At 40.7% G+C, this 27,728-nt stretch overlaps 1 long non-coding RNA gene across 1 annotated transcript in view; it reads left to right on the top strand.

The window, feature by feature from the left end:
* Positions 1 to 2,914: 2,914 nt before the first annotated feature.
* The window catches only part of LOC123333079, a 39,511-nt gene continuing 14,697 nt past the window's right edge, over positions 2,915 to 27,728 (top strand). The window contains exon 1 of the long non-coding RNA XR_006550251.1: positions 2,915 to 2,984. This is a non-coding gene — a long non-coding RNA (uncharacterized LOC123333079). The remainder of the gene's footprint in view (positions 2,985 to 27,728) is intronic.

Raw genomic sequence — 27,728 nt, 5'->3', positions numbered from 1 at the left:
AATTTATATAAGAGTGGGAAAAGTGCTAATGAATAGATAACATTAAGAAAAAGAGACCAGAAAGAGATGATTGTTCAGAACTAGGTTTTTCTATTTTAAAGGGTGAAACTTTCTATTCAGCAATACCCTCTCCTTGTGGCATTTAAGTTTGAAAGAGTAGCTCCTTCAGTTGAAGTTGCTGTGGGTAAGTTTTTAACATACCTGCCCAGATTACCGCAGTGGAAAAATCGTATCCTTGGTCTTTGACTGTTCCTAAAGTCCCCGCTGCTGCTGCTGCTAAGTCCCTTCAGTCGTGTCCGACTCTGTGTGACCCCATAGACGGCAGCCCATCAGGCTCCCCTATTCCTGGGATTCTCCAGGCAAGAACACTGGAGTGAGTTGCCATTTCCTTCTCCAATGCATGAAAATGAAAAGTGAAAGTGAAGTTGCGCAGTCGTGTCCGACTCTTAGCGACCCCATGGACTGCAGCCCACCAGGCTCCTCCGTCCATGGGATTTTCCAGGCAAGAGTACTGGAGTGGGGTGCTATTGCCTTCTCCGTCGTAAAGTCCCTAAACAACTACAATAATTATGGGTACTGTTCCTTTCTGACACCGTCTCCAAGAACTTGGTCTGTCCTGAAACTGAAGATAAGGTTTTGCTTTTCCCTTGGGAGGAATAAAGGAGCTGGGTGTTATAAAAAAAAAAACAAAAACAATAGTTGATGTTATGACAAAGAAAGGGCATTTTCCAAGCTACATAAGGATGGAACCATTTGAGAACCTGCAGAATTTTGAGAGAATGCTGAATGGTCTGAGTTTCTAAAGACGGGTGCTTAACACCAGTAACTACACTTTCTGGGCTTTGAGTCATTTTGTGATCATGTTTTAAATTTTTTTTTTCCTTGCAACATAGTTACTGATGAGCCTAAGGGCTCAGACAATGAAAATCAAAGCAGGAATCGTGAGAAAAACAGTTTGCTTTTCTTTTGTATTTTGCTGAGCATTAAAATTACATTTTTGTTTTTAAGTAGAAATTGCAGCGTAAAAGATACCATAATCCATATTTTGGTTCATTTGAGTGGCTGAATTCGGGTATAATGGGATTTGCTTATATTCTACTGTCTGATAAATGCGACACCATAAACCTGCCTGGAGCTTTCTTGTGTAAACAAAAGACCAGAGAAATTAGCATTTGGATGAACTGTATTTATAAAACGCTATTAGCTTTTAAGAAAGATTTAGATTCTTTTTCTCTAGTTTGTAAAAATCCTCTACTTCTGTCCTTTTTCTGCTCTGTTATCTACTGAATTCAATGTTATAAACACAAAAGTGTTCAATAAATATAACTCAACGATGACAGGCCTGGATATGAAAACAAAACAGCACTCAAAATTGCTAAAGGAAGTTGGTTATTGTTAGAGCTTTTAAAGGCCATGATAGTACAATTTGGTGGAATTCCCAGCTTCCCTTAAATAATGACAAAAGGTGGCCAGCGCTGTCTCTGTGAGGCCCAGGGGTATCTAGAATAAAGACAAATCAGGAGGAAGTGTCCAGAAGACTTAGCCAAGAGCTTTGTCCTAATGGGATGGAGGGTGGCATAATTCTGAAAATTCTCCTTAAGGAATCATATCCATTGATAAGTTTTCTGGCTCTGCTCAGAAAGGGTGCCGCAGAGCTGTATTAACTTGCTGTGTGAAATAACACTTTACCTTGTTACATCTGGAACATTATAACTGACTTGGTGAGCTTGACTGATATCCCTTCTCTGAGAGTTCATCTTGAATGCTTTATGAATGACAGCCAAGCTCTGAGACCCATCACAACCTTTCTTATATAGAGTCGGTCATCCATAAAACTACCATCCCTTTAAAAAATGACCAATTTTGAACAGATTTGTGAGACAGGGTACCTCTGCTTCTAAATTGTGAAGTCATATTAATGTAAATAGGGTTAGAGTTGGGAGAGAAATCATCCTGAAATATTACTATTTCAATTCTTTTTGAAGACTGAAACTAGTAATAATTAAACCTAATGCACTCCTTAGGGATTCTTTATTTTCATAGAAATTTGGCTTGAACTAAGGAAAAACCCAGGTATAGTGTTTCAATGTTGTGCTGAGGGATTGCTTGACTGTTCCTTCAAAAGACGTGAGGTTGGTTTATTGACAGTTTATGGTTGGATTTTCATAGTAAGCATAAAATAGTTCAAGCAGCAAATGATTTGTGAGTGCCTGTGAAGGGTAGGTATAGGGAGGTATATACTGTTTTCTCTAGTGATCTGCAAATCTACTGGCACTACAGAATGACTTCTCTGTGTGAGATGACCATATATATCTTTTATTTTTAATATTCCTTAGATTCTGGCCTTCTTCAATGATTTACTTCCAACCAGGGTGTTTCTTGCCAAGTCCTCTGTCCTTACACACTTTGTAGACTGAGGGTGAGAGTAAAATGAGTACGTGCCTCAGTTACAAACTGCTTATCAGTGTTTTTTAAAAAAATCACTTTTGAGATTCTCCCCAGTTTACCCAGAGACCTCTTAACACTGGAGGATTAAGCAGGAGTCTATGGCAGGCTTTAGCTTCTCCCATTGCTGTTCATAATAAAGCCCCTTTGTTCTTCAAACTTCATCATATTCATGCAGATTTATGCTAATGATTACTTCCTATGCAAATATTTCAATTTAGTATTTATAACAGAGAAAGTACTGACCAGCAGGCCTGAAACTGAAGCTTAGATCAGCTCTTAATTATGAGACCTCCTATATTCTGCTTAATCTCTCTGGGACATAGTTTCACCTGTGTAGCATGGAGATCTTAACTATCTTACAAAGCTGTGGTAAGAATTCAGTAGATGGAAAGCTTTACAGAGTTTGAAGCACCTTACAGGTATTGGGCAAGTGGTAGATACTACAGTTTGTTCATCCAATCCATTCTCCTCTTCTTAGCAATGGACTTCTATCTGAATCCAGCCAAGCTCTTGCCAGAGGAATGAAAGAAGGAGAGGTATGTATCACTTTTGCTTTATTTACCTAGCAGGATATAGCTGGCCCTGGATTTCAACTTTGTCCTCTTTCTAATGGGCTGGAAGGGTCACTAGCAGAGTGACCTTGGAGCACAAGTATTTGTTACACCAGGTCCCTGAATCAGTGGAAGGGACAGCGCTGTCAGCTGCTCTAGAATACCTGTCCTGGACCAGGTCCTGGGCCTGTCCATGGTGCTGGACCATGAAAGAGAAGTAAATTCTATTTTGTTTGGGCACTTGTACTTTGGGATCTGTATGTAAGAGCAGTTTAGCCTATTGGGACTAAGCAGGCACAAACACACAGAATAAATACTGGCCTTATTTTTTAGTCCTTGTAGATAGAGATCCACAGAGTAATAGGGCTGGAACGATCTACAGAAGTCACATGGGAAAAAAAAAAAAAACACTTAGGGAACAATTTTTATATAGTCACAGGACAGATTAGTTACAGAACTGGAATAAAATCCAGTGTTCATAACTTTGTTTCTTTGTAAAGTGAATAATAATTAGAATATGTAAGGGCTTCCCAAATGGCTCCATGGTAAAGAATCTGCCTCCAGTGCAGAAGTCACAGGAGCATTGGGTTTGATCCGTGGATTGGGAAGATCCTCTGGAGGAGAAAATGGCAACTCATTCCAGTGTTCTTGCCTGGAGAATCCCATGGACAGAGGAACCTGGTGGACTGCAGTCCATGCATGGGATTGCAGAGAGTCAGACACGACTGAGTGACTGAGCACTGGCAATATTAAAAATATGCAATCTAATACCTGAAAGGTGGTAGAGACAGAATGTATGAATAGATTCAGAAAGTACCCATATAAACTTTTTATAACCCCTCTACAAATGGAAGGGTAGAGAAGTGACATTTTACCCAACCTTTCACTTTGAGGTCAGGATGCAAAACCAGGTTGTCATGGAACACAAGCTCAGGGGCCTTGTTGTTAATGGTTCCAGAGTATGACGGGTCCATGTGGCAGACAAAGGGTTGCAGCCTTTTTTGGTCCCATGTGAGAATCGCATCAGAGGAAAAATGACCACTCTAGCAGTGGTGCTGGGTATGTTTTAGACACAGCTGCTGGAAGCTTTTGTACTCCAAAAGATTGATCTAAAATGGCCTCTCAAAACATAACCCAATGAGAAAAAGAGACAAGTTTATGTTTCTAGCATTTGAACCAAAACACGTTCACTCTGCTTTAAAAGGTCTTATGGGACTAAAAAAGCCCAGGGAAATAGAAGTTGCTGTTCTCATTAAAAGAGAGAGGTATTTTTATTCATTGTTTTTATTCACATCAGTTAATTCAACATGCCTTGAAGGGGCCTCTTCCAGGCTGGCAATATTAAAGTAGCAGCTTACTCACTAATTATAAACAAACATTAGTCAAGTTGACTTACAAAAGTTGGTGCATGGATAAAAAGCGAAAGAATTACCTTCTACCTGACGGATGGAATGAGTCCCCAAAGTCTCTTTGGGTCTTATAACAACATGCCATGCAAGAGACTTAGAATGAAATCCAAACTCTTTGATTATGACTTGTAAATGATCTGACCCATACCCACCTCTCACTTTTATCTCCGAACCCTCCTCCTGGAGTTCACTACTGAGAAGCTTCCCCCCCCTCTTTTTTTTTTCTGTCCTATGACCATAACCGCTTTCTGGTGCTGCAAGGTTCTAGGCATGCAGTTACTATGCCTGGATGATTCTCCTGTTCTTGCATCTCAAGGCAAACATCACCTCCTTTGAGACATCTTTGTGACCACCCTACAAAGGGAGGTTCATGCCACTCCATTTTTCCTTCAGTTTAGTTTATTTCCTTCACTTATAGAAATTACTATTTATTTTTGTGTCTGTTGATTTATGGCTGGGCATTAATCTCCCCTACTGGACAATGGCTGAATCAGAGAATGATCTGTTCCATAAAAGGGGCAAAGTTCAATCCAGGGAGGTCAGAAAACTCCAGGTTGAGACCAAGTTAAAGCTCGAGTAGGAATAAACTGAAACCAAAGGACTCTGGATGGAAAGTGGGAAACCTGATAGAGTTTCCTTGGAATGGCAGACAGGCTGGGGGATGCCCAAACGGAAATCTATCTGTTAATAGCATGGGAAGAGGTACAAGACGACCAGGGAAGTCAGTGACCCCAGAAGAAGCCAATGAAGCAGAAACTAAGGCAGGGAAAGAGGCAGAGTTTTAGATGGACTGATTCCTGGGCCAGTGACTTCACTTCCATCTGAAGGCGGTGCTGTTTTTCCTTTGGTCAGACAGCTGGAGGGTGATTCTTTCTTCTGTCTGGTGTCACCTCTGACCAGTTCTTAACTCTGTACACATACCTGATGCTGAAGCTGAAGTACTAATACTTTGGCCACCTGATGTGAAGAGCTGATTCATTGGAAAGGACCCTGATGCTGGGAAGGATTGAGGGCAAGAGGAGAAGCAGGCGGCAGATGAGATAGTTGGATGGCATCACTGACTCAATGAACTTTAATTTGATCAGACTCAGGGAGATAGTGAAAGACAGAGAATCCCAGAGTGCTGCAGTTCATGAGGTTGCAAAGAGTTGGACATGACTTAGCAACTAAACAACAATAACTCAGCAATGTGATATTTTCTAACACCTAAGGGAGCTGACATCTATGATAGAAGGTATGCACTTTGGTCTCAAAGCAGCTTGTAAATCCCGAGCTGTCCTTCTCCCTTTCCTCGATTCTGACAGTCATGTGTCCCATTCATACATCAAAACCCTCTTCAAGTTTGCCTTCTTTTAAATTCACCTTCCGCTTATTAGAGAGGAGCCCAGGAATCCTCCTGGTGTGTGGACTGCCCCAAGTACAGATGAATCTCTTTAGACTCTGCCTTTCTGTTGTTATAGTAACAGCAGATGTGCCTTCTGGAACACTGTTGTGAGGATCATAAGAGAGATTTACTTGGTCCCAATTCTATTTCAGACTAAAAAAATATATATCCTATACCCACAATGGTACTTTTTATCATGCATTATTGAAAGCAGGAGAAGTTAACAGAGTAATAGAACCAACTCTTTGTAAGAAGTAGGACATGTAACATGGTGAATCTGGTATCTAGTATGTTCTGCTTTAGTGAAGAAAATATAATGCTAATACTTTACCTTACTGTGATCATCAGCATAAATTGTGCAATAAAATATATGAGTATAATGGAAACTTCAAAAACGTCAAATAGTTGATATATGATATAAAATGTATTTTACCTAGCTTCGATTTTTATATTGGTAAAATGAATGAAACAATGCATTTAAATGCAGAAACCCGTATTATCATAAACATATTTGCTAAAAACAGGAAGCATAAATTGTGGTTAAATTTAGTAATGTCTGAGGGTATGCTTGAATGTTTCTTAGTGATTAAATGTGAACAATTGCTTCTTTAAGGTAAAGGTCTGTGTATATGTGATTAATCCAATTGAAATGAAAGTGCAGACAGCTCATGCCATGCCTGGTTATCAGAATGATTGATTTTAGTCTGTGCTTCCAGGTGAAAAAAATATCTGTTAATAATCCTAGCAGCCCAGCCCCTGATGTCACTGATAGCTCAATGATTTCTGCACATTCTGCATTATGGAGCTCATTTGCAGGTAGAAGGTCTACACAATGATCCACTGGATCACAAAATTATAGCATGAAAAAATTGACATCCAGATTTATGCAAGAATTATGACTGCAAAGTGCATTTCATCAGTGAGAAGTATAAAATTGCTGCTGTTGTTGCTGTCATGGGCATGTTATTTTCTTTGGTTTGTGTGTAGGCAAGGCTGTCAAGCTTTTATCACACAAACTGGTGTTTTTGTGTACTGTAGCTCTCTGCCTGCTGGTGACAGCCAGTCTCTGAACTCGGGTTGTTATTAAGTCTTCAGCTTTAAGATAGTACTTTACCAACTTGGCTGAATTACACTTGATCATAAACGCCTTAATGTTTTACTGGGTGTAAAAAGTTGTATTTTACAAAAGTACTGTGCTGTAAGTATTGGTGGGTTGCTGGTAGAGGCTGTTGCTGTTTGTCACTGCAGAGGAAATGTTGTCATCCTTAAAAATCTCAGTTCTGGGTCCTCTTGAAATGAAGCACTGGGGTTAGCCAGAGACTTCTCATGTAAAGGTCAGATGTCTTCTCTATCCTGTAACCCCTGATTTCTTAGACTTACTATATCATCCAATTGTCAAACACTCCAGCCCTGTGCCTTTCTGCTAAGAAACTTGTTTTCTCTCTACCAAGCTATTTGTTTCTGGATGCATGTTGGTCTAAAATGTCTCTGGGGATTTATCTGGCACCAACTCTCTTTCAGATTAAATTTTTTTCACGTACTCACAATTGGTTTTGGTGCTTTGCTATAAAGAAACCAGGAGAAACTGACAGAGCAATAGAGCCAAATCTTGGAAGGAAAGCAATGAAGATGTCTTTTATATGATGAAATATTATACATAGCATGTTCTACTTTTATGGAGGGAAACATAATGCTAATACATTATCTGGTTTTGATTATTAGGGCATATTGCAAGGTAAAAATATACGGATAGCAGGGAAGCATCAAATGCTGCAAATAACACATCTAAACCAGTGAGTTAAAGTTGTTCAGTTGTGTTTGACTCTTTGCGACACCATGGACTATACAGTCCATAGAATTTTCCAGGCCAGAATACTGAAGTGTGTAGCCTTGCTCTTCTCTAGGGGATCTTTCCAACCCAGGCAATGAACCCAGGTCTCCCACATTGCAGGAAGATTCTTTACCAGCTAAGCCTCAAGGGAAACCCAAGAATACAGGAATGGGTAGCCTATCCCTTCTCCAGTAGATCTTCCCAACACAGGAATTGAACTGGGGTCTCCTGCATTGCAGGTGAATTCCTTACCAACTGAGTTATCAGGGAAGCCCCTTCTAAACCAGAGTGGATTCATTTATTTGGCTTCAGTTGTTATACTTTTGAAACTGTGCCCTAAGTATTGGTGGGTTGCTGGTAGAGGCTGTTGCTGTTTGTCACTGCAGAGGAAATGTTGTCATCCTTAAAAATCTGTGTGAATCAATGTATGCAGAAGCCTTTCTTAGAAGATTTTATATAATCGTGTCTGGTACAATACCTGTCCCTCAACAGGTGATCTGTGATAGGAGTCATTATTATTATTATTATTATTAATGTTAGAAAAGTCCTCTTGATGAAAGTGAAAGAGGAGAGTGATAAAGTTAGCTTAAAGCTCAACATTCAGAAAACGAAGATCATGGCATCTGGTCCCATCACTTCATGGGAAATAGATGGGGAAACAGTGGAAACAGTGTCAGACTTTATTTTCTGGGGCTCCAAAATCACTGCAGATGGTGACTGCAGCCATGAAATTAAAAGACGCTTACTCCTTGGAAGGAAAGTTATGACCCACCTAGATAGCATGTTCAAAAGCAGAGACATTACTTTGCCAACAAAGGTCCGTCTAGTCAAGACTATGGTTTTTCCAGTGGTCAGGTATGGATGTGAGAGTTGGACTGTGAAGAAAGCTGAGCGCCAAAGAACTGATGCTTTTGAACTGTGGTGTTGGAGAAGACTCTTGAGAGTCCCTTAGACTCCAAGGAGACCCAACCAGACCATTCTAAAGGAGATCAGTCCTGGGTGTTCATTGGAAAGACTGATGCTAAAACTGAAACTCCAATACTTTGGCCACCTCATGAGAAGAGTTGACTCATTGGAAAAGACTCTGATACTGGGAGGGATTGGGGGCAGGAGGAGAAAGGGATGACAGAGGATGAGATGGCTAGATGGCATCACCGACTCTATGGACATGAGTTTGGGTGAACTCTGGGAGTTGGTGATGGACAGGGAGGCCTGGTGTGCTGCGATTCATGGGGTCGCAAAGAGCTAGACACGACTGAGTGAGTGAACTGAACTGAATGTTATAAGAAAAAAAGGATATAATCACATGTATGCTTATGTGTTGAAGGCCAAAGTAAGACTGCTAGAATAAAAGAGTTCTTGAAGAAATACACACCTAAAGAATCTGTATCACTTCCACTTCCTAGAGCTTGCCTGGCTGTGTGTGTGCTCAGGCACTCAAGTCATATCTGACTCTTTGCAACCCCATGGACTGTAGCCCACAAGGCTCCTCTGTCCGTGGAATTCTCCAGGCAAGAATGCTGGAGCATGTTGCCATTTCCACCTCCAGGGCATCTTCCTGACCCACGGATGGAACCCATGTCTCCTGTATCTCTTGCATTGGCAGGCAGATTTTTTACCACTGCATCACCTGGGAACCTCTTGCCTGGCTATATTCTTATTTTATTTTTATTGGAGTGTAGTTGCTTTGCAATATTGTTTAGCGTCTACTGTACAGCAAAGTAAATCAGCTATGAAAGGGAAAAGTGAAAGTGTTAATCATTCAGTCATGTCCAACTCTGCAACCAAATGGACTGTAGCCTGCCAGGCTACAGGAGTCTCTGTAGGATTCTGTCTGTAGGATTCTCCAGGGAAGAATACTGGAGTCAGTAGCCCTTCCCTTCTTCATGCAATTTTTCCAACCCAGGAATGAAACCTTCCCAACCCAGGTCTCCTGCATTGCAGGCAGCTTCTTAACCATCTGAGCCATCAGGGAATCAGCTATATGTGTACATATATCCCCTCTTTTTTAGATTTCTTTCCCCTTTAGGTCACCACAGAGCACTGAGTAGAGTTCTCTCTGCCATGCAGTAGGTTATCATTAGTTACCTATATACATAGTGTCAGTAGTCTATGTATGGCAATCCCAGTCTCCAAATTCACCCCAACCCCACTTTCCACCTTGGTATCTGTATGTTTATTCTTGACATCTGTGTCTCTATTTCTGATTGTAAATACTTTTAAAGAGACCATATTAATCCTGACCTTAATCCCTGGGGCTGTGCTATCCAACGCAGTAGCCACTAGCCACATGTGCTTATTTAAAGTTCAGTAAAATAAAAAAATTCAGTTCTTCAGTCACACTAGCCACACTCCATGTTCCCAACTGCCATGTGTGGCTGGTGATTACCATATTAGACAGTGCAGAGAACGTCTGTATTACTGCCAAGAGCTGTATTAGACAGTGCTGCCCTTTGCCTTGAGTGCAAAGAACCCAAGATCTGTGAGGTCTCCACAATACAGAACAAAACTGTGCAGTCAAGTGAACACCAGACCTGTTTGTGGAAACCAATTAGCAAGGAGTTGAAGAAGAACAAATTGTACCATGTAGATGCATTGTAAAGGCCTTGGCTTCTCTTGAATGAAATATGCAGGTAAACAGGAAAAACATCAGTCACCATTCAGCATCACCTCTCAGCATCCCCTTGGGATTTTATGGGTCCCAACGAGACAAATGGAAGGGAAACCAAACCCAAACCCCCAAATGAGATTACCCAAGAGAAAAGTATTTCATTATAAAATGTATGTGAAACCATATGAGTCATCTTAAAAGTGGCCCTTTGCTAGCACAGTGTGGTTTAGTTGTTTCTTTAATGTACCTGAGTTTAATTATGGTTAGAAGGTGAACAAACTCGATCTTGGTTACTCATTCTTATGTAAGTTTCCAGTGATCCATCACATCATCATGAATTGTGCTACATTTATTAATGATTCTCACTTAATTAATCCCAAGAGAGGCAGGAGCTAACGTCTGTCTTAGTCTCAGCAATTACTAGAAATGAAACCGATGGCATTGCCTTCAGAATAAGTGACTCGAATTAAATATGTGTAATATTACTTTGACATTCTGTCACAGAAACAATGTAAAAATATGTGACATTTAAAGGTTTATAGGTTTTTCTCTATAGAAGTTTCTTAACTTTCTCCATATACTTTCAAATAATTTAAGTCACTTCAGTTAGGGAAAATTGTAGCACCCTGCCTTAAAAGATTCTACCATGTGTGACCTCCTAGGGAATATGAATGTGGTAAATTTTGCTGAATTTCACTGAATTGAAAACTGAAATTGTCACTTATTGGAGAGTGCAGTGACTTGTGTGGTATTGTTAGCATATTAAATCTTGGGTGAAAGTTAGAAATATTATTGATTGTTTTTAAATTAGAGAAGTGTCTGTGTGTTCAATATCAATTTCAGTTCATTTTTTAGAAATCAAGAAATACATTAGAATTGTAGTGCTGGCAGGGACCTCAACTGACAATTTGTCTTTCTTCTTAGACTCTAAGCCAGGCTGGATAAAAGTGATCCTTGCACACTTGCTGGGCATAGGGAAGGAGGGCGATGGAGAGGACATTGGACTGTGGACCCCTGTGACTTATACTCTAGCTCCAGCTTTGCCACAATTTTTCTCCAAATTCTGCAACTTCCCAGGTCTCAGCTTTTTTAACGATAAAATAAGGGAAATGAACAAAATAATCTTTTTTTTAATTTTATTTTATTTTTAAGCTTTACATAATTGTATTAGTTTTGCCAAATATCAAAATGAATCCGCCACAGGTATACATGTGTTCCCGATCCTGAACCCTCCTCCCTCCTCCCTCCCCATTCCATCCCTCTGGGTCGTCCCAGTGCACCAGCCCCAAGCATCCAGTATCGTGCATCGAACCTGGACTGGCAACTCGTTTCATACATGATATTTTATATGTTTCAATGCCAGTCTCCCAAATCTTCCCACCCTCTCCCTCTCTCACAGAGTCCATAAGACTGTTCTATACATCAGTGTCTCTTTTGCTGTCTCGTACACAGGGTTATTGTTACCATCTTTCTAAATTCCATATATATGCGTTAGTATACTGTATTGGTGTTTTTCTTTCTGGCTTACTTCACTCTGGATAATAGGCTCCAGTTTCATCCACCTCATTAGAACTGATTCAAATGTATTCTTTTTAATGGCTGAGTAATACTCCATTGTGTATATGTACCACAGCTTTCTTGTCCATTCATCTGCTGATGGACATCTAGGTTGCTTCCATGTCCTGGCTATTCTAAACAGTGCTGTGATGAACATTGGGGTACACGTGTCTCTTTCTCTTCTGGTTTCCTCAGTGTGTATGCCCAGCAGTGGGATTGCTGGGTCATAAGGCAGTTCTATTTCCAGTTTTTTAAGGAATCTCCACACTGTTCTCCATAGTGGCTGTACCAGTTTGCATTCCCACCAACAGTGTAAGAGGGTTCCCTTTTCTCCACACCCTCTCCAGCATTTATTACTTGTAGACTTTTGGATCGCAGCCATTCTGACTGGTGTGAAATGGTACCTCATAGTGGTTTTGATTTGCATTTCTCTGATAATGAGTGATGTTGAGCATCTTTTCATGTGTTTGTTAGCCATCTGTATGTCTTCTTTGGAGAAATGTCTATTTAGTTCTTTGGCCCATTTTTTGATTGGGTCATTTATTTTTCTGGAGTTGAGCTGTAGGAGTTGCTTGTATATTCTCGAGATTAGTTGTTTGTCAGTTGCTTCATTTGCTATTATCTTCTCCCATTCTGAAGGCTGTCTTTTCACCTTGCTAATAGTTTCCTTTGATGTGCAGAAGCTCTTAAGGTTAATTAGGTCCCATTTGTTTATTTTTGCTTTTATTTCCAATATTCTGGGAGGTGGGTCATAGAGGATCCTGCTGTGATGTATGTCAGAGAGTGTTTTGCCTATGTTCTCCTCTAGGAGTTTTATAGTTTCTGGTCTTACGCTGAGATCTTTAATCCATTTTGAGTTTATTTTTGTGTATGGTGTTAGAAAGTGTTCTAGTTTCATTCTTGTACAAGTGGTTGACCAGATTTCCCAGCACCACTTGTTAAAGAGATTGTCTTTAATCCATTGTATATTCTTGCCTCCTTTGTCAAAGATAAGGTGTCCATATGTGCGTGGATTTATCTCTGGGCTTTCTATTTTGTTCCATTGATCTATATTTCTGTCTTTGTGCCAGTACCATACTGTCTTGATAACTGTGGCTTTGAACAAAATAATTTCTATAGCATTTTCTGCTAGTTTCTGTTGTTACATAACAAATTACCACAAAGTTAGTGACCTAAAATAATGCCCAGTTAGGACAAAGGACCTGAAGAGATATTTTTTCCAAAGAAGACATCCGAATGAACAACAGGCATATGAAAAGATGCTCGACATCACCAATCATCAGGGAAATATGCAAATCAAAATTACAATGAGGTATCACCTCACACCTGTTAGGATGACTTTTATCTAAAGAAAAGAGAGATGCTGGCGAAGATGCAGAGAAAGGGAACTCTGGTGCACTGTTGGTGGGAATATAAATTGCTGCAAAAGAGTATGGCAATTTCATACTGGAAAACAGCATGGAGATTCCTCAAAAAACTAGAAACTGAACTGCAATGTGATCCAGCAGTCCCACTCCTGGGTATATATCTGAAAGAATTGAAATCAGCGTCTTGAAGAGGTAGCAGCACTTCCCCATCCCTCCATACACACAATGGCAGAGGGATGGAGCCAGCCTGCCTTCACTCCCTAGTAGCAGCCTTTGTTCAGACCATTTATAGGGAGGCATTTTGAATGAGCTGACCTTTCTGCAGTCTAGTCCCTTTGTGCTGATTTCAAACGACTTAAATGGTTATAGTAGTGCTTTTTCTTGTGATTCTTGGGGGTACAAATAAATGAAATAAAATCTGAAAGTACAGATAATCCAACAGACAAAAATGAAAACCATCAAAACCCCGCCATCTGGATATCCACTGTGAATGTTGGGTCACATAATTTTCTAGATATTTTTCTGTGATATGTGCATCAAGTCTTTTTTAAAGGCTATTATACAACATTTCTGGAAGATCATGGCATCCGGTCCCACCACTTCATGGGAAATAGATGGGGAAACAGTGGAAACAGTGTCAGACTTTATTTTTGGGGGGCTCCAAAATCACTACAGATGTTGACTGCAGCCATGAAATTAAAAGACGCTTACTCTTTGGTAGGAAAGTTATGACCAACCTAGATAGCTTATTCAAAAGCAGAGACATTACTTTGCCAACAAAGGTTCATCTAGTCAAGACTATGGTTTTTCCTGTGGTCATGTATGGATGTGAGAGTTGGACTGTGAAGAAGGCTGAGTGTCAAAGAATTGATGCTTTTGAACTGTGGTGTTGGAGAAGACTCTTGAGAGTCCCTTGGACTGCAAGGAGATCCACCCAGTCCATTCTGAAGGAGATCAGCCCTGGGATTTCTTTGGGAGGAATGATGCTAAAGCTGAAACTCCAGTACTTTGGCCACCTCATGTGAAGAGTTGACTCATTGGGAAAGACTCTGATGCTGGGAGGGACTGGGGGCAAGAGGAGGAGGGGACGACAGAGGATGAGATGGCTGGATGGCATCACTGACTCGATGGACGTGAGTCTCAGAGAACTCTGGGAGTTGGTGATGGACAGGGAGGCCTGGCGTGCTGCGATTCATGGGGTCCCAAAGAGTCGGACACGACTGAGCGACTGATCTGATCTGATACAACATTTACCAATATATAGTGAAAATTGTTATGTCATTAAAGATATTTCTGTGGTATTTTAAGTTCTGTGTTCTGTGTGTGTGCATGCTCAGTTGTGTCCCACTCTTTGTGACCCCATGGACTGTAGCCCTCTAGGCTCCTCTGTCCACAGGATTTCCCAGGCAAGAATACTGGAGTGGGTTGCCATTTCCTCCTCTAGTGGATCTTCCCAATCCAGGGATCAAACTCACATCTCTTGCATCTCCTGCATTGGCAGGAGAATTCTTTACCACTGCCCACACGGGAAGTTCTCCTAATATTGTCTTCCATCTTATGGGTAGGATAGTGTTTATTCAATCATTTCTGATAAACATCTGTGTTGCTCCATTTCTCACTTTTATAAATAATGCTTCAATGGTTGTATATATATGGCTAGATCTTTGGGTGTCGTATTAATTACCTAGGATGTGTTGCTAGAAGTGAGGTTTTCTTGGATAAATCACACACACATATTGAAATCTTTTGAAATGTGTTGGTAATGCCTTCTAATTGTAAAATGCATATTAACTAATATGGCATCCTGTAAAGAGCACTGTGTTTGTGGTAGTAAGTTGGGCTGGTGCTTTATTTCACTGATTGCTCACTCTATAATTTTGATCAAATCAGTATTTCTAACATTCAGTGTCCTTACCTGTAAAATAAAAATAGTCTAACTCACTGTATCTACCTCAGATAGAAGGATTTATATGCACAAGTGCAGTGGCCTTCAGGAAATAGTCCATCATATCCACTGAATTGCATCTCTTCTGAGAACTTTTGATTGTGCTAAAATCTCCCAGGAGTGTCCTGTGGATCTAATGACAGTCCTTTGAGTATACCACTCGCTGTAGTCCTGATCTGAAGGTATGCTTCCATATTTGTATGTCTGTTGCTTTTCTTGCACATTGAAGTCTGTGAAGTAGGAACTCTGCTCTCTGTGGTTACTGTATTTATTTATGTTTTTGTTACCTTGCTTTTTCAAGCTGGCTATTCACTCATTCCCCTGCCGATCTATTATGTTCTCTATGAGGTTGTCTTTATTGGTATTCATAGGTGGCATTTAGCACTCATATGGCACTTTTCATCTTGAAAGCACTTTACAGACATTAGCTAATTAATTTTCACATCACAGTGCGATAGGTGGGGAACTAATCTAAGCATTTGAGCTATGACGATGAAAGGTGTGTTCAAGTACAACAAATTATTATTGTATTATTCTTTGGAAGAAGATGAGATGGTTGTGTAATTCACCCCAAACTTCAGAAAGTATGTATGTTATGATTGAAATTCAAGCTGGATCTGATAGGTAGTTGTATCATGGGCCTTCTTACTAATGCTGATCTGGCTTGCTCCCAAAAGCAGTGTCACGGGAATGAAACCCACCAGCTGGTTTCCCTTTCTGCTCTGTGGGTGGAGCAGCATTATTGGCATTTGAGTCACTTTCTTTCCTTTTTTCCCTTCTGAATGATGGCGCTTACTGAAATGAACCTGATTGGAAGTTAGAAAATATTTCAGAGAAGCCTCCAAGTTTATGAGAGAGGATGGGCGGCAGTGGGAGGCAATACCCCATGTAGAGCAATTGTGGTTGGATCATTGTTTGCTTTTGAAATCTTAAGTTTATCTCATTGGTAAAATGATGATACCGCACTTGCTTGGGCAGATGGGGAAGTAGTAAGGGTGAAAACCTCTTGGCTTGGCTCTCCTGAGCTGTACCAGCAGGGATCCTAGAATAGAGAAAGAAGGCAGGAAAAGGAGGACCCAGGAGCAGAGGCTCTGGCCTTTGCTCTTTAGCCCCAGGGCTTCCCTGGGACCAAGATTTCCGGATTGCCCTCTGATCTTGGGGTGCCAATCTGAGTTCCCAACATTGATTTCAGAGAAGAAGGAATACTCATAAACCTGGTTGTTGTGAAGAAAGGGAGCTTTGTCGGAGCCTCCAGAATGCTCCTTCCTGAAAAGTTCATGGATGGAACTTACGCAGTGATAGTCTTTCTCTCTTCAATGTTATATTTGAAGATAGTGTGCGGATCACATTCTTGTAACAGAACATCTAACTCAATTCCCTGTGTCCTGAAATGTGGTCAAGACTTGCAACAATAGTAATATAGGTAAAATCTTTAGGCTTTGGAAGTTGACGATGTGCCTACTGGTGGAGGAGGAAGACAGAAAGAACAAGTCCTGATGTTTAATTCATTTGCCAATAGTTCTTCTCTAATAGTCACATTTCCCTGGTCTCAATAGTTTCTCATGCCAGTGAGTATCAGTCTGAACACCTAAGCAGATGGCCTAAATAAGAGGGGAGATTTGACATTTAGCTGTTAATTTATTTTACGATGTGGGCTGCCATGTATTATACATGAGGTAAATAAAAGTGATGGACTAATTATGGAAACGTGTGCTGCCTTCCGATTACTCTTGGATTACATGTTTAATATTTTGAAGAATTCCAATTATAGGGAGATTTGCCACTGCAGCAAACTTTTATTTGTGGAATTCCAAATTTTTCTCCACTGAGGCTCAGCTGATTTTGTTCTGCTAAGTAAATGAACATCCTAGACTTTCCAACACAATTGGAATTTTTTTTTTTCTGGTTGAATCATATTTTAGACTTATATTTTTGACAACCTATTTCACAGTTGGTTGGCCTCCCCCTCCAAATCTGGGATTCTCGTCCACTTTCAAATAGTAGATCCACATTTGTTATCATAAAAGGGCAATCTTGTCAGTTTAAAAGGATCATTTCTGGTTAATTCAAGATCTGTAACTTGTTTTGGTCTATTAACTTTCTCATATTTCCTCAAGAACAGTTTGATTGGGAAAGGAATGGATCAACACAGCAAAATGGTTTGACATTATCCAAATGTCTGGTTAAAAATTATATATTTTTTAAAAAGCATAAAAAACTAAGTTCTTTCAAGCTTAGGTTAGCAGTAATAGAAGCACTAGAATGTTTGAAAATCAGAGGATTATTTTACTTTGTCTAAGACTTAATAAAACTCAATTTTGTTTTGTTTTGGACTTGTATTCTAATTTATGCTAATGACCCAGAGCCATCCTTCTCAATTTCCTAAAAATCTGAAATTTAATAAAAATGGAAATTTTTGTTTGTTTGCTTTTCAGTTTAAGCTAATTATTGCCTCTAATGTAGACCTTACCAATTTTATTTTGATCTTTTGCCAAAAGTAGTCATCACACAATAAAGCACGGTAGCTTTATGACAAAGGAGAGTATCATACATTTTATGGTTTGAGCATTATATCCATAAACGGTTATATTAGTCTTACATGCTTATATCTAATCTCATTGCAAACAATCATTTGAAACAGTTTATACAAATATTAATATATAAACTAAAATAGAAAAGTTATAAAATTATTTATAAACCAGTAATAGGAACAGACTTGGGAGTCAAAACTTGGGGAAGAGTTTGAACATAAATAGAAGGAACACAGTTGCTAAAGATAACCACAAGTTGGCTTTGTGTCTCTTGATATCCCAATGAAAAGAGAAAAAGGATTAATCTCATAAGACAAATGATCCTCTAGGAACAAACAAACCTGTTCCTCAGGGAAAACAAAGCTTTTTTTCCCCTTATAATCAAATTAATGTCAGTGTCTTATTATATATAATATTAATATCTTAGCATACAGTTTTGGGCTTCCCTGCTGGCTAAGACATTAAAGAATCTGCCTGCAATGCAGGAGATCTGGGTTTGATTCCTGGGTTGGGAAGATCTCCTGGATATTGGAATGGCTACCCATTCCAGTATTCTGGCCTAGAGAACCCCATGAACAGAGGAGCCTAGCAGGCTACAGTCCATGGGGTCACAAAGAGTCAAAGTGACTCACTTTCATACATTTTTGGAATAACTCTCAATATAAGTTTTGTTACTTTCGTGTCATTTTTGTTCCATAACAAAACTCAAGCATGTTTTAAATGTTCAAAACAATAAACATTTGTTGTTTCTCTCTGTTCTATGCGTTGTCTGAGTGGTACTTTTGGTCTGGGCTGGTTTCACTGCAGTAGGATGGTCAAGGATGGTCTGAGCTGGGACTTCATGGCTGGCTGGCTCCCATCTCTACATGATTCCTCATCTGCAAGGCAATCAGGCTCGTACCTGTGGTGGCATTTCTGTTCCCATTAGTAAGAGAGAGTACACTCCAATGTGCAAGCCCTCTTCAAGTCTTTGTTGATATCTTATTGGCCAAAACAGGTCATGTGGCTGACCCAGGTTCAGGAAATGAGGAAAGAGACCACCCCACTTAAGGGTGAAAGCTTTGCAAAGGGACAAGAATGCAGAGAAGGGAGGAACTATTATAGCTCTTTTGCATACCACCTACCACAGTGGGAAAGCCCATCTTTCTGTGTACCACTCCCCATTAATCATTAAGGCTTAGCCCAAGCCCAGAGTGGAGAAGAAGGACATTGTATCAGCTATCAATTTGTTGCCTCTTGGCTCTAAATGCACCCTTCAATATATATGCTCTGTGATAGCCAATGGAATTCCTTTCAGCGTTCCTCCTTATAGTGAGCACGGTGGTCAGCTTTCTCAGTAGAGGGCACTGGAGGAACATTACAAAAGAAAGAGACTTCCTGCAGTTTCTGATGGACTGAGATCAGCATTGTGGGTGTGAAGCACCCTGTAGAGCCTGCCCCAGCCAGAGGCCCTCAGCCCCTCTGTGACTTTACAGCCTTGGCCTGGTGATAACATTTCCACAATCCTTTCCACATGGAAACCAAACCCTGAGCAACCTGCAAACAACTGCCTATCAGCCAGAGCCACACCCTGATCTGTGATCCCACTGGCTTCTTCTTCACCACCCTGGGCAGCCTGGATGCTCTGATGGCCTCTGCCCCAGACCTGCCGGCACCCAGCCTCTCACTGCACACCTGTGTTACTGGTGGCTGATCATCTGTTCCCCTGCCTGCTCGCCATAGGTTCACCGAGTGTTTGCCCAGAAACTCCAGGCCAGCTCTGGCCTGGCTAAGGCAGTTCATTTCTCTGCTATCCAGGGACCAGACCACCCCTTCTCCCATGAAGTCTGCACCCCTTCCATGTCCTTCTTTAGATGTTCTCCTTCAGTCCGAGGGTACCAGATGGAGTTTCCTTTTTCTTATAGTTTCTTTTTAATTAAAAATAATAATTCTTATATTAAACTTCTCTTGTTTACCTACTGTGTGGCTTCTCTCTCTTGGTTGAACCCAGGCATGGTATAGAGGACATGGAAAAGCTGAAGAATGCCCTCCCTGATCCTATGAGCAAGTAGACAAGCAGGGAGATAGGAAGGGAAATAAAGGAGGAGAGGTTTGGGGGAGAAGGGAATGCAGGCAAAGGGAGCTAGTCATTTTTCTTCTCTTTTCCCCTGAGAGTGGAAGCTAAGAAAGCATGTTTTGGGCATTAGAACTACTGAGTCAATGGATAGTAAGTAGAAATCTCTTACATTATTGGTGAGAGTATATTGAGGCATAAATTCTGACAAATGTCTGACAGTTTGTTGTTTAGTGAAACTCAAAATATGAATATTCTATGACCCAGAGATTTCAATTCTAGGAATTTACCCAAGAAAAATGGAAACATATGTCTACAAAAAGATTTGTACAAGGATGTTCAGAACAGCTTTTTCATAACAGGCCTAAACTGAAAAAAGCTTGAGTTTCCATCAACAGGACAATTGATAAAGTGTGGCCTAGTCACACCTTGAAATACTATTTAGTAATTAAAAATATGGACTGTTATTGCATGCAATAACATGATGAATCTCCCAGACATCTGTCCATCCATCCACCTATTCATCTTACTCAGTCACTTCAGCTGTGTCTGACTCTTTGCAACCCCATGGACCATAGCCCGCCCAGCTCCTCCATCTCCCGTCAAGAATACTGGAGTGAGTTGCTATGCCCTCCTCCCAGAGATTTTCCTGACCCAGGGATCAATCCCACATCTCCTGCATTGCGGGTGGTTTCTTTACCACCGAGACATCTGTGTATTTCCTGCTAGATACTTCAGCATTCTTAGTGTTAACGAGTTCTGGTTGCTCAGTTATGTGAAATAAATCTTATGAAAAAGAGCACAAAGTATTCATCCAAATGAAGTTCTCAAAAAGGAAAATCTAATCTATGGCAGATAAAAATCAGAACATTGGTTGCCTCTGGGGAGGTAGGGAGGTGAGGGGAAGACAGTTGCGTGGGAGGGGACCTGAGGGAATTGTCTGGGGTTTTGATACTTTTCTGATATCTTGATAAAAGTTTGAGTAGCACAGAGATAAGTATATGTTTGCCCTTGTCAACATCTACAAATGTACCCTTCAGTTTTGTTTAATTCATTATATGCACATTTTACATCAAAAGAAAAAATGTAAACAAATATAACTAGTTAATGATAAAAAGGCTGATGGATAGGTACATGATAAAGAGAAAGTATATTCAAATGCCAATAGAAACTAGATGGTTTCTAGTTTACAGTAAATACCTATGTATTTACTGTAAAATTCTCCCCACTGTGACTGTATTTGAGGTTTTCATAAGAGCAAGTCTTTTTTTTTTAATTTTTATATGTATTTTTTGACTGTGCTAATCTTTGTTTTTCATAAGAGGAAATCTTTTTTTTTTTTTAATTGTATTTATTTATTTTTGGCTGTGCTGGGTCTTTGTTGCTGTGGGTGAGCTTTCTGTAGTTGTGGTGAATGGGGGCGACTCTCTAGTAGTGGTGTGTGGGTTTCTCATTGCACTGACTTCTCTTGTTGCAGGGCATAGGCTCCAGAATGTGTGCTCAGCAGTTGCAGCACAAGGGCTTAGTTGCTATATGGCATGTCGGGTGTTCCTGAATCAGGGGCCAAACCTGCATCTCCTGCATTGGCAGGTGGATTCTTTACCACTGATCCACCAGGGAAGCCCAAGAGAAAATCTTTAAAAGTACCCAGTAAGTTTGGGGAGCTACAGAGCTTTCAGTCTAAGAGGACATATCCCCTGACTACCAGGAGAAGACTGTAGTTCATTAGGTGAAGCTACATACACAGCTTTGTCCACATGGCATGGTTTGAAGGCACTGGGATAACAGCAGAAAGTGTGTAGATACATGTGTCCCAAGGCAGAGCTCCTCATGCTTTGACTATGATATTCTTACACAGAAATTTTCTCGTGTCCCAGAATGGAGACTTGGAGGTGCTAAAGACACCTGTGAATGGCATTTTTGGGTCAGGGTGAGGAGGCCATTGTAGGTGGCAATAAAATTAGGAGCAAAAGGCCAAGTCTTGGTCAAAAGGCCCACACAATGGATGTGCAATAGCTAAGGATCAGCCAAACCTCATAGGTCACCTGTCCATTCATTCATTCATTTTGGGATCATCTACCATGTACTGTACAGTGTTCTAGTACTGGAGGTACAGCAATCAACACAATCAGTTGAGTCTTTATGGTTAAAAAAGCTTATATCCCAGTGGGGGAAACATAGACAACAAATAAATAAGCAAGTATAAGGTATATGTCAGATGGTGATAGATGTTATGGACAAATAAAGTAAGGGAATTATATGGGAAATATCAGAATAGGGGCATTATTAATAGTATTTTATAAAGGGTAGTCTGAAAAGGACTTAAACGTAAGATAATATTTAAGTACGATCTATGACAAACCTAGACAGCATATTAAGAAGCAAAGACATCACTGTGCCGACTAAGGTCTATATCACTTTGCTGGTCAATATAGTCAAAGCTGGGCATCTGGTATGGCTTTGACTCATGATGGCGCAACATTAAAGAATCCGCCTGCAAGTCAGGAGCCTCAGGAGATGCAGGTTCAATCCTGGATTGTGACGATCCCCTAGAGGAAGGCCTGGCAACTCATCCTAGTGTTCTTGCCTGCAGAATCCCATGGACAGAGGATCATGGTGGGTTACAGTACATAGGGTCGCAAAGAGTTGGACATGACTGAGGCGCCTTTAGCATGCATGCATAGTCAAAGCTATGGTTTTTCCTGTAGTCATGTATAGATGTGAGAATTGAACCATAAAGAAGGCTGACAGGACTTAGTGACTGTATGACAACAACAATTAAACTAATCCAGATGCATTTTAAGAGGGTTTGTTTTTTTTTTCCCCTTGAATTTTCTTCTCTCATGGATAAGACTACAATATAGATGCCTGTCTTGAAGACTGTTCTGGTGATTTTCCTGGTAATATGAGAATCATGGCAAAGTTGTCAAACTGCAAGAGAGGCAGGTGACAAGAGATGGAGTTCTTAAAGCAATAAAGAGAAAAGTTAAAAAAAAAATTCAGTTCAGTTCAGTCACTCAGTCATGTCTGACTCTTTGCAATCCCATGAACCACAGCATGCCAGGCCTCCCTGTCCATTACCAACTCCTGGAGTCCACCCAAACCCATGTTCATTAAGTCGGTGATGCCATCCAACCATCTCATCCTCTGTCGTCCCCTTCTCCTGCCCTCAATCTTTCCCAGCATCAGGGTCTTTTCAAATGAGTCAACTCTTCACATCAGGTGGTCAAAGTATTGGAGTTTCAGCTTCAACATCAGTCCTTCCAATGAACACCCAGGACTGATCTCCTTTATGATGGACTGGTTGGATCTCCTTGCAGTCCAAGGGACTCTCATGAGTCCTCTCCAACACCACAGTTCAAAAGTATCAATTCTTTGGCACTCAGCTTTCTTTATAGTTCAACTCTCACATCCATACATGGCCACTGGAAAAACCATAGCCTTGACTAGACGGACCTTTGTTGGCAAAGTAATGTCTCTGCTTTTTAATATGCTATCTAGGCTGGAGCAGCCGTGAAGAGATACCCCATGTCCAAGGTAAGAGAAACCCCAGTAAGATGGTAAGCACTGAGAGAGGACATCAGAGGGCAGACAGACTGAAACCACAATCACAGACAACTAGCTAATCTGATCACGTGGGACCACAGCCTTGTCTAACTCAATGAAACTAAGCCATGCCATGTGGGGCCACCCAAGACAGATGGGTCATGGTGGAGAGGTCTGACAGAATGTGGTCCACTGGAGAAGGGAATGGCAAACCATCTTCAGTATTCTTGCCTTGAGAACCCCATGAACAGTATGAAAAGACAAAAAGATAGGATACTGAAAGAAGAACTCCCTAGGTTGGTAGGTGCCCAATATGCTACTGGAGATCAGTGGAGAAATAACTCTAGAAAGAATGAAGGGATGGAGACAAAGCAAAAACAACACCCAGTTGTGGATGGGACTGGTGATAGAACCAAAGTTCAATGTTATAAAGAGCAATATTGCATAGGAACCTGGAATGTTAGGTTCATGAATCAAGGCAAATTGGAAGTGGTCAAACAGGAGATGGCAAGAGTGAACATCAACATTCTAGGAATCAACGAACTAAGATGGACTGGGATGGGTGAATTTATATACCATTATTTATATACCATTATATCTACTTCTGTGGGCAGAAACCCAAATTACAGGATGATCTCTGTTTGTGTCCAAGGCAAACCATTCAATATCACCACGGTAATCCAAGTCTATGCCCTTACCAGTAACGCTGAAGAAGCTGAAGTTGAACGATTCTATGAAGACCTACAAGACCTTCTAGAACTAACATGCAAAAAGATGTCCTTTTCATTATAGGGGACTGGAATACAAAAGTAGGAAGTCAAGAAACACCTGGAGTAACAGGCAAATTTGGCCTTGGAGTACAGAATGAAGCAGGGTAAAGACTAATAGAGTTCTGCCAAGAGAACGCACTGGTCATAGCAAACACCTTCTTCCAACAACACAAGAGAAGACTATATACATGGACATCACCAGATGGTCAACACCGAAATCAGATTGATTGTATTCTTTGTAGCCAAAAATGGAGATGCTCTATACAGTGAACAAAAACAAGACTGGGAGCTGACTGTGGTTCTGATCATGAACTCCTTATTGCCAAATTCAGACTTAAATTGAAGAAAGGGGGGAAAACCACTAGGCCATTCAGGTATGACCTAAATTAAATCCCTTATGACTATACAGTGGCAGTAAGAAATAGATTTAAGGGACTAGAACTTATAGACAGAGTATCTGATGAACTATGGGCGGAGGTTCGTGACATTGTACAGGAGACAGGAATCAAGACCATCCCCAAGAAAAAGAAATGCAAAAAAGAAAAATGGCTGTCTGAGAAGGCCTTACAAATAGCTGTGAAAAGAAGAGAACTGAAAAACAAAGGAGAAAAGGAAAGATATAAGCATCTGAATGCAGAGTTCCAAAAAATAGCAAGGAGAGATAAGAAAGCCTTCCTCAGTGATCAGTGCTAAGAAATAGAGGAAAACAATAGAATGGGAAAGACTAGAGATCTCTTCAAGAAAATCAGAGATACCAAAGGAACATTTCATGCAAAGAAGGGCTCAATAAAGGACAGGAATGGTATGGCCCTAACAGAAGCAGAAGATATTAAGCAGAGGTGGCAAGAATACACAGAAAAACTGTACAAAAAAGATCTTCATGACCCAGATAATCATGATGGTGTGATCACTCACAGTCACCTAGAGCCATACATCCTGGAATGTGAAATCAAGTGGGCCTTAGGAAGCATCACTATGAACAAAGCTAGTGGAAGTGATGGAATTCCAGTTGAGCTATTTCATATCCTCAAAAATGATGCTGTGAAAGTGCTGCGCTCAATATGCCAGCAGATTTGGAAAACTCAGGAGTGGCCACAGGACTGGAAAAGGTCAGTTTTCATTACAATCCCAAAGAAAGGCAATGCCAAAGAATGCTCAAACTACCACACAACTGCACTCATCTCACAGGCTAGTAAAGTAATGCTCAAAATTCTCCAAGCCAGGCTTCAGCAATATGTGAGCTGTGAATTTCCAGATGTTCAAGCGGGTTTTAGAAAAGGCAGAGGAACCAGAGATCAAATTGCCAACATCCGCTGGATCATCGAAAAAGCAAGAGAGTTCCAGAAAAACGTCTATTTCTGCTTTATTGACTATGCCAAAGCCTTTGATTGTGTGGATCACAATAAACTGTGGAAAATTCTGAAAGAGATGGGAATACCAGACCACCTGACTTGCCTCTTGAGAAACCTGAATGCAGGTCAGGAAGCAACAGTTAGAACCGGACATAGAGCAACAGACTGGTTCCAAATAGGAAAAGGAGTACATCAAGGCTGTATATTGTCACCCTGCTTATTTAATTCATACGCAGAGTACAGCATGAGTAATGTTGGGCTGGAGGAAGCACAAGCTGGAATCAAGATTGCTGGGAGAAACATCAATAACCTCAGATATGCAGATGACACCGCCCTTATGGCAGAAAGTGAAGAGGAACTAAAAAGCCTCTTGATGAAAGTGAAAGAGGAGAGTGAAAAAGTTGGCTTAAAGCTCAATATTCAGAAAATGAAGATCATGGCATCCGGTCCCATCACTTCATGGCAAAAAAAATAAAGAGTGATTAATTAAAACTCTTGCTTAATTAAGCATTATTTTTTTAAACTTTTTGTTTTACATTTTGAGTATAGCCTATTAACAATGTTGTAACAGTTTCAGATGGACCACAAAGGGACTTAGCCGTACATATACATGTATCCATACTCCCCTAAACTCCCCTCCCATCCAGGCTGCCACATAACCTTGAGCAGAGTTCCATGTGCTGTACAGTAGGTCCTTCCTGGTTATCCCTTTTAAATGTAGCAGTGTGTATCTCCATTCCAAACTCCCTATTAAGCAAGGTCATCATATTATTCAAAATGAATAAAGCTTCTGTTTATAGCAGCCTCTTAACAATCACAGTGTCAGAACAAGCCCTGTTACTGTCAGATCAGCAAGCTAAGGAGCAGGGAGATTGTGAAATGTGCTGGTTACTGGTTAGATAATAGGAGTGAAGCCTCTTAAACTAGATACTCTGTCAATTGTTTCATCCAATATCCTGTCAGTGATCCAAAATTGATAACCCGTGTTAAGTTCTTTGCGAACTCAGACCATTCGTTTTAAAGATATTCAACAATTCTGATGTGTGTATGAAGAGCCTGAAAAATTATCAGTATTTACAAAATATTTATATCTAATTACTGCTTCCCCCCCCCCCCCCACACACTTCTTGACCCACAAAAGTAGTTAAGGGGATCTGTCCTGTCTGCAGGGTGGTGGGGGGAGGTGGGTAGAGAACTGGAATACAGGATCCAAACCTTTGACAAAAATGAACTGGCCATATGAAAACTATGAGAAAAGAGAAGAGAGGCTGGTGGTGAACTCCAGCCAACTTGTGCAGGCCCGTTGGTGCATCACCCCTCATTTTTCCAGAATGCTCCATTTCTATGTAAAAATCCAGTTTTGTGTATTGACCGCTAATTTAAAATTTCAAAAAACTGAGTAGACAAAACACGGTACAAGCAAGATCTTAAAATGAACAAGCGTGTCTGTGGGATGGATCTAGCTGGAAGTGTCCTCTTGGCAGCTCTGGCGTAGAGGTTTGGGGTTATTTTGCAATCTCTGCTCATGTATGATATGCATTAAAGGTACTCATGTGAGCCTAGCATTGTACTAAATACTATAGGGATGAGGAGAAGGGAAGCTTACAGTAATCTAGGACATGTTTTTTGTCTTCTGGTAATTCCTTAGTTGGAAAGACCAATGTATGTGTAGCTATGTACAGATAATTATGTCAGAAATAACTGGGAAGGCATGTAATCAGTATTAGATTCCAACAGTGACTGTTGGAATTCAGAGAGTGAATTCCAGAGGTAAAAACAATTTGAAGTATGAGTTGATTAGTGATGTATTACCTATCAGTTCCAAATACATCCTTTTTGCCTGATCTGTGACAATGGAACTGGGCCCTTTAATTTCTCCTTTGCTAGTGGGCATGAGGTTAAGCTCTGTCATTGCAGAAGTAAAGAGTTTTGCTTTCTGGTTCTGATGTGCCAACTTGGAAGCCTCCTCTACCACTCCCGGCACCTGGGCTCTCCAATTCTCAGCTCCTCTGTGCACAGGAGTCAATAATATCCATTGACCGACAGCTGACAGGCATCCACCTCAGGCATTTTCAGTGGGTCGCTTCCAGTGAGACATTTTCAAGGGAACAGCTTTTACCCTAGACAGTGGGCTTCTGGAAAGCTTCATGAGGAGGATTTCCTGCAAGTTCCACCCATGTCATACTGTCTCCTCATTCGGTGGACCATGGGCATGGCCTCACTGAGGTGTAGACCTCAACCCTAGGGGAAGCCTCTCTCTTGGTTGCCCTGTCTCAGCCTTAGAAATAGTGGCTCTTTCTTATAATAGCTGTTTTGATACTCTTTAGCATTCTCTTTCAGGCTTCCCGGGTTGCTCAAGGGCAAAGAATCTGC

This window comes from Bubalus bubalis, chromosome 4 (genome assembly GCF_019923935.1).
Source record: "Bubalus bubalis isolate 160015118507 breed Murrah chromosome 4, NDDB_SH_1, whole genome shotgun sequence".
Taxonomy (NCBI): domain Eukaryota; kingdom Metazoa; phylum Chordata; class Mammalia; order Artiodactyla; family Bovidae; genus Bubalus; species Bubalus bubalis.
Note: the sequence above shows the minus strand (reverse complement) of the source record. Positions and strands in the feature narration are given on the sequence as shown.